Genomic DNA, 7,971 nt, shown 5'->3' with positions numbered 1-7,971 from the left:
TGCATGGGGCAGCCATAGCTGAGTCGTGCCATGGCACAGCAACACGAGAAAGATGCCTCTCCTGGAAGGGGATTCTGGCCCACGTGTCGGAGTAGGACGCTGTATCATCCCAGGGACCCTCTGATCAACAGGGTTGTGTTTGGAAGCACCCTGCGCCCATGGGTGAGATAAAGAGCCTGTTACAGGCTCCCCGACTGGGACAGAGACTCCTCTGGCACCATCCTTTACCCAGTGTGGGCGGAGAGAATGGAGGCTGCATTTAATCCCCTCTCCCCATCCTGAGTGTAGGGCACTTTATGAGGCAGCTGGAGGGGACTGGGGAGGGGAGAACAATGGCATGTGAGGGGATACAGGGATGGGGTCTGTAGGAGTGGAGGGGAGAACAAAGGAACGGGGTTGCACCACAGGCTAATGTCAAGGGAGATTGGATCAGAGATAGGGGACATAGGGTTGAGCTGGGGGGATGGGTGCGAGGGGACGGAAAGCACTGGGGAAACCATGGGGGTGGTGTTGGGTGGGGGATAAGAGTGTGGTAGAGGAATCTGGGCAGGGGAGAATGTGAGGTGTCTGAGGGAGAAGAGAAGTTGCGAGGGGGATGGAAGGCAGACCTTTCAACAGAAATGGGACAGAGCTCCCCCTCCACCTGGAATGGGATCTGTCCACTGAGAGACAGGACCGCTCCTCCTCCCCGTGGTTACAAGATCCCTTCCACCCTTGCATACACCCCCACACCCCCCCAACCGGGATAGGATTCTTTCCCCCAGTGGACCTGGATCAAGGTGCTAGAAAGTGTTTCTGCTGCGGCAGACCCAACAGAGTTGAGCGGTGAAGAGTGGGGCTCTCTCCGCACCACCTGCTCCCTCAGGCGACGAGGTCTCGCTTGCATCATGGAAGATCACGGTGTTGCTGAGCTTCTGGGAATGTGGAGGGCTTCTGCTAAACCCGTGGTAGGGTTCAGAGTGGTTCATCTCCCCGGGACGTGCTGAAGGTCAAGATGATCTGATCCTCTCATGGAGGGAGGGTTGTAGACAAAGTGAACGGCTGCAGAACTGGCCTCAGTCTGAGGAGAGTGATCATAGAAGGACCTGGGGTGGCAATATTTCTACTGAGAGAAGCTGGAACGAACCACCAGAGGATCAATTCTGACATTTAGGTGACCCTTGGAAGGGAGTTAGAGGGAGGGGTAGAGACTAACTTGGACAACAAGGCTGGGTTGGGATAAATGACCTGTTGTGTACCCTCTGGGTGTGTAAATTCTGCTGCTTCTGCCCCAGAGGACATGGCAATAAGGTCACAACAGAGGTGGCCACACCGGGTCATGGACCCAACGTCCCCAAGGTGGTGTCCTGCACAAATGTTAAAATCATCGACAATGGATCTTTCGGTGTGGTGTACCAGGCAAGGCTGGTGGACTCCGGAGAGCTGATTGCCATCAAGAAGATCTTGCAAGACAAGAGATTCAAGGTGAGGGGGAGGAGCAGTTGTGTGGAAATGAAAAACCCTGATATTTAAATTTAGGGCCTACAGCACGTTCACAGGCCCTTGCGACACATGAGCCCGTTTCACACAATTACACCCAATTGACAAACACCCCAAATACATTTTTGAAGGGTGGGTGGAAAGAGGAGCATCTGACAGAGACCAAAGCAGCCATGGGGTTTGGAAACAGAGAAAGTCACACAAACCCACAACAGCAGCCCCCCTCCCCACACACAACCCCCCACCCCACACACACACACACACTCACACACACACACACACACACACACACACACACACACACACACACACACACACACACACACACACACACACACACCTGGCAAATATCAAAGATTTTCTGCAAATTCATTGTTTAGTAGAAGCTGGGAAAACAATCATAAAAACTGAAATGATACTTCATTGAACCCCCTGACGAGTCCCCACTCCAGCGACACGAAAAGTCCCCCCCACTGACTCTCGAAAAGTCCCCCACTTCGGCCTCCCTTGGAGTTCCCCACCTCTGACCTCTTGACAAATCTCCTCCCCGCCTCCCCCCTCAACTTGGACAAGTTGCCCCTCAGGGCCCCGACCCATCGCCCAGCCTTGCTGATGTTCTTCTCTCGCCATAGAACCGCAAACTGCAGATCGTGCGAAAGTTGGATCACACCATCATTGTCCCTCTTCTCAACTTCTCCTCTGTAGTCAAGGTAAGATTCACCTGCACCCACCCCACCCTCACTCTGATGCATATCATTTGCTGCTACCTTCCCCATTCCTTCAATCGATCTGTCTCGCTGCAGCCTCTCTGTTGCCTCCATCCTGCCCCTCTGACCAGTGCTGACTCTTTGACGTTGGCTGCCCTGCTCCTCACCCATTAACTCATGACCTCTTGCCATTTCAACTCCAGACAGCAGCAGCCAAGACCACAAGACAAGGTCGCCAAATTCGGCCACTCAGCCCCTCCAGTCTGTTTCCCCAATTCATTTCACGAATGTACTTTCCCCCATAATTCACTTTTGGCACCTTTTGGTGCACTTCCAAATCAACGCCTGCTCTGAATCGTCCCAACAACTCAGCCTCCACATGTTCGACCCCAGCCAACACCCGGCTGCAAACATTTCTCATCTCGAAACGTCAATGGTTTTTCTCCCTCGGTGAATCCTTGCCTCACGAGGGAGGGCGGTCAGAGCTGCACATTTTGTGCAGTCTCACCAGAAGCCGAATGATGGGGCAGCGGACGGGTCCACTACGGCCTGTTGACGCTCTGCTCGCTGAGCCGTTGGATTCATGCCATGTTGTGTTGAGCAGTGGGGGCATCAGGCCTACAGAGAGCAGGAGGGGCTGGCACTCCTGTTGGGAGAGGCACGGGGTTTTGGAGGGTAAATCCAGCTGACATGTTTGTATTGTGTCCAAGAGGAAGAGCAGGTTTATTTGAATCTGGGTCTGGACTATGTTCCCAAGACGGTTCACTGCATGGTCCAGCACTTCAACAAGGCCAAGCAGCCCATTCCCATGATCTACATCAAGGTGGTTGTGGGTCTGGGTGGTCAAGTTGTCCACTGGGGCAAGCTTGGATGGTGGGGTTGGAGGATATGAAGGAGTTTACTGGCTGAGTCTTGCTGGGGACTGGATATCGATGAAGGGTGCATGAGGGTCTCAATGGGTATTGATGAGGAGAGAAAGGGTAGTGAGGGGAGAGGGGTGGAGAGGATGATGAGGATGGATGTTGATTGGCAGGGAGGGGCCCTTCACCCACCTCCCCTTACCCTCAGGATATAGACCCGGCCAGAGTGGAGGCAGAGTGGGTCATGTTATATCGTTGTGTTGCCAGATGTTCATGTACCAGCTGTAGCAGAGCATGGCCTACTTCCATCCTCAGGGGGTTTTCCATTGAGACATCAAGCCCCAGAAGATGCTAGTAGATCCCGAGATGGCCTTCTTATTGCTCCTTTATTTCGGCAGGTAGATCCACCCATGTCTGTCCGTTCACCACCTCAACGCGGTCCTGATCCCTCTCCACAACACGGCCTTGTCCCCTCCCCACCAGCTCTCACCCCTCCCCCACCAGCTCTCTCCCCTCCTCCCTCTCCCAACTTGCCCCTTCCACAGCTTAATAACTTATTCTAAATAAGATTGTGGGGGCCTTAGATGGAATGAACAGCCAGAAACCTTTCCTAAAGTGTCAGGTGCAAATCTCAGAGAGCATCCGCTTCAGGTGAGGGGAGATTTTTTTTTATGCAGAGAGTTGTGAGAGCTTTGAATGCGTCACCGGAGAAAGTGGTAGCGGTTGGTAGAATAGGTACATATAAAAGTCTCTGAGACGAGCATGTGGATGTAAGGGAACAGAGTTTTTACATGATAGAGGAATTTGGGGATATGGCGAGAAGGCAGAGTAGGTCGAGTTTGGTCATAAATTAGATCAGCCATGATCGTATTGAATGGCGGAGCAGGCTCGATAGGCCATTTTTGTCCTATTCCTGTTCCCACTTCCTATGTTCCTATGGGTGTGGGTCTGGTAAAGGTTGTGGAGAACATTTACAAAGGTCAGTACAGCCTTTATGGGCCAAAGGGCCTGTACTGGGCAGCAATGCTTGATGTTCTAATGGATGAGGAAGCTCTGGGAAGGGGTAAGGGAGGGACTGGCCAGCAAGTCTGCAGATGCTGGGGCCGAGGGCAATGCCCAAACATGCTGGGCAAACTCATGGATAGTTTTGTGAGGAGCAGGTCCTGCTTCACGAGTCAAATTGAGTTTTTCGAGGAGGTGTCAAAGGAAATAGATGAAGGTCAAGGTCTGTATGTGCTGCACGAGGATTTTAGTAAGGTGCTTGACAAGATCCCCACGGAGGCCTCATTCAGAATGTCTGGAGGCATGGGATCCATGGAGCCTTGGCTGTGTGGATTCAGAATTGGCTTGTCTGCAGTAAACAGAGGGTAGTAGTAGATGGAACAATGACTAGTGGCGCTCCAAAGGGATCTGCTCTGGGACCCCTGCTCTTTGTGATTTTTATGAATGATGATGGGAGTGGAAGGGTGGGTACGTCAGGGGATCACACAGAGGTAGAGATGTTGTAGACAGTGTAGAAGGTTGTCATAGGTCATCCAGTTTGCAGAGAAGTGACAGATGGAGTTCAATCCTGTAAATCAGATGTACTTAAATAAGCAACTGGTCCAGGTTTATTTCCAGAGTAATTTTCAAGGGCACGAATAACAGTTATTCCAAAGAAGGTTGGAGCCCCATTAAAAGTAGCTTCATATAGACCAATATCTTCATTGAATGCGGATTACAAGAATGTGTGGGCAGAGCACTTGGTTAATGGCAGGATTATGAACAGTGTGCAGGACAGAGAAATATTTAGATCCTGCTCCATAAATCACTCAAGGTTGCTGTGCAAATTGAGAGGGAGTTTAAGATGGTGTATTGTGTGCTGGCCTTCAGGAGTCAGGGGATTGAGTTCAAAAATCGAGAGGTATCGTTGCAGATGTATAAAATTCTCGTCAGACCACACTTGGAATATTGTGTGCATTCCTGGGGCGAGAATACCAGAGGACGTCTAAATAAGGTGAGCTGAGGGAAATTTAGGCAAGACGTGAGGGGTACATTTTATTCACACAGAATGTAGTGGGTGGCTGGAATGCATTGTCGGGGTAGTAGCGGAGGCTTGTCCAAAAAAGGCATGAAAAGGATTTTAATATGGACAGGAATTCAAGAAAAATGGAGAGTACTGGTGTGAGGGAGGGGAGGGTTCAGGGGTAGGGGGGATGATGGGGGAAGTGTTGGGACCCTCCAAAGTCATTGTGTTCAGGCCTCAGAGACAGTATCTCTATCACTCGTATTTCTCTTCCCAGGAGAAGGAGCGATCTCAGAGACAAGACACGAGTCCAGAAGAACCTCGCATCCCAGCTGAACAGAGGACGGACAACATCATGATGGCCTGAACCCCTCCCCGTCGTATCCCTCTGGCCCTGCCAACCCCATTCCCTGCCTCTTCCATGTCCCTTCACCCACTTCCCCTCTTCTCCTCTACCCCTCCTCCATCCCAACCCCCTCCCGCTTATCTTCCCCTTCCCCTGCCCTCACACCTATGCCCTAACCCCAGCCCTCCACTCTTCACCTCCCTCTTCCCCTCCGCCCTTCCCTTCCTCTTTCCCCCTCCCCTTCCCCTCCCCATCCCCTCCCCTAACCCTCCCCCTTCCCCTCCCTTTCTCCTCCTCCCCTTCCCCTCCCCCTTCCCTTTCCCCTTCCTACCCCTAACGTAAGGGAAGGAGGGGGAGGGGAAGGGGGTAGGAGAAAGGGGGTAGTGGAAGGGGGTAAGGGTAGGGGTTGTGATAAGGGGTAGGGTAGGGGGTAGTGGTAGGGGGTGCGGGGATGGGGAAGGGGTAGGAGGTAGGGTTAGGGGAAGTGGGTAGGTTGTAAGGGATAAGGTAGGGATAGTGGTAGGGGGTGCGGGTATGGGGAAGGGGTAGGGTTAGGGGAAGGGGGTAGGTTGTAAGGGATAGGGTAGGGGGTAGTTGTAGGGGGTGTGGGTATGGGGAAGGTGTAGGAGGTATGGTTAGGGGAAGGGGATAGTTGTAGGGGGTGCGGGTATGGGGAAGGTGTAGGAGGTAGGGTTAGGGGAAGGAGGTAGGTTGTAAGGGATAGGGATAGGGTTTAGTTTAGGGTTGGGGAAGTTGGGTAGAGTTAGGGTTAGTGTTAGGAGACATGGGGTAGGGCTATATCTTGGCTTATGGTTAGGTCTATAGTTCGGGGAAGTGGGCTTATGTTAGGTATAGGGGAAGGGGGTAGGAGCAGGGGGGTAGAGGAGGAGTGAGGTTTGGGGTTAGGGGATGGTGGGTAGCATTAGGGTTGGGGTTAGGGGTGGCATAGGCGTAGGAATAAACTTAGGGTTAGTGGATGGAGTGGGGGTAGAGTTAGGGGACGTGGAGTGGTGGTAGGGGGTATCGGTAGTGTTAAGGTTAGGTTTAGGATTTTGTTAGGGGTTAGGGTTAGGAGTAGGAGGAAGGGAAGGGGGAGGGGAATGGGGGAGGCGAGCGGGGGACGGGAACTGGGGACTGGAAGGGGGAGGGGATGTGGGAGGGGAACGGGCAGTGGAAAGGGGAGGGGAACGGTGTAGAGGAAAGGGGAGGTGAACGGTGGACGGCATCCCTAGCCCCTCCCCTCCCCTTCCCTTCCCCCGCATTTCCCCTGCCTCTCCTCTCCTCCTTCCAGAAGAAGCTGGGCCTCTTTCCGTCCAGAACCTCCCTGTGGTTTCAGAGCCTCCGTTTCAGGAAGTGCCTTCGACGCTTGCTGCTGGACAGACATCTTGTCTCTTGATTCATTCTGTACCATTGATATTAAATTTAAAAATGATTGGGTTTTTTAAAGCTTGAACTCAAAAGCTGGTCCAGATAGAGAAAACATAAACAGGCCCTTCAGCCCCTCTCTCCTGCTTGCTGAGCTGTTGTAATCAGTCCATATTCGTCTCACCCTTTTCATTCTTAGCTCCCATCCAGCTCATGTTCCCTTGTTAATCTCATGGCCTGTGGGAAGATGCTATTTCCCTCCCTGGCTGCTCTGCTTTTATTCCTCCATATCTCCTTCCTGATGGCAGGGCGACAAAGATGCTCTGTGCTGGATATCTATGAGTCTATTTACAGAGCCCATCCCTGCAATCAATCAGGGGACCGTTGCCTTGAGGTGGCACCCATGTTGCCTCTCCCTCAGCACTCTCAGAACACTACTGCACCCTCCTTCCCCTCCTTTCCCAGGTCTCAGTAACCCGCTGACAATTCCAGTCAGCTGCCATGTCTATACCCTGCCCCACCTAAACCGATGGATCGACCAGCGCCTTCTCCCCTGAAGAGTTCGAGGAATCCACTCTCTTGCAATGTCCTGCTATCGAATGCCCTGCATCCTCCTTCCCACTTGGTTCCTCCTGTTATCAGGCGCCTGGATGGACCCCACCCTGTTGAAACTACCCGTGTTCTCACTGATCTCTCTGCGCCTCTGCCCTCCATCCAGGGGTCTTGGATTTCTTGTGGGGGTGGTGGAGAACAAAGCACCAACTTAAGGAGATGGGGAGCAGTACAAAGACCCCCAGGTCCAGGAGACAGGGAGAACCACACAGATACCCATCTCTGTCATTCGGGTAAAACCTGATTATCAGGTGCAATGTGCAAGGAACTTTCAGTCCTGCTGCACGTGGGCCAGGTTTGGCCCATCCCCACACCACCACCCTGTCAATTCCCAAAACAAATTTCCTATTCATGTGGGGGTCCAAAATGGATAGAGTCTGGAGAAGGACCGTGTACATCATCAATCAATGGGGACAAGGGTGTAACCAGCATGACCATAATTGTGTGTGGCAGTGCTTGTAACCAAAGTGCTAGGGCACCAAATGCTGCTCTGTGCTGAGGTTCTACCTGGCTCAGGTGTTGCGAAAGATTGGCCTGGCCCTGGTGCTGCACAATGTTCCAGTCAGCAGGACTTTGCCCCTTTACCTTCCTGGTAAC

The 7,971-nt window shown here is 52.6% G+C and overlaps 1 long non-coding RNA gene across 1 annotated transcript; it reads left to right on the top strand.

The window, feature by feature from the left end:
• The first annotated feature begins 1,043 nt into the window (after positions 1-1,043).
• Positions 1,044-5,722, top strand: LOC138746342 (uncharacterized). Its single transcript, XR_011346879.1, has 3 exons — positions 1,044-1,464; positions 2,112-2,189; positions 5,329-5,722. It is a non-coding gene; the product is annotated as an uncharacterized lncRNA (long non-coding RNA).
• The last annotated feature ends 2,249 nt before the right edge of the window (positions 5,723-7,971 follow it).

This window comes from Narcine bancroftii, chromosome 11 (genome assembly GCF_036971445.1).
Source record: "Narcine bancroftii isolate sNarBan1 chromosome 11, sNarBan1.hap1, whole genome shotgun sequence".
In the NCBI taxonomy this organism is placed as follows: domain Eukaryota; kingdom Metazoa; phylum Chordata; class Chondrichthyes; order Torpediniformes; family Narcinidae; genus Narcine; species Narcine bancroftii.
This window is presented reverse-complemented; position numbering and strand designations above follow the sequence as displayed.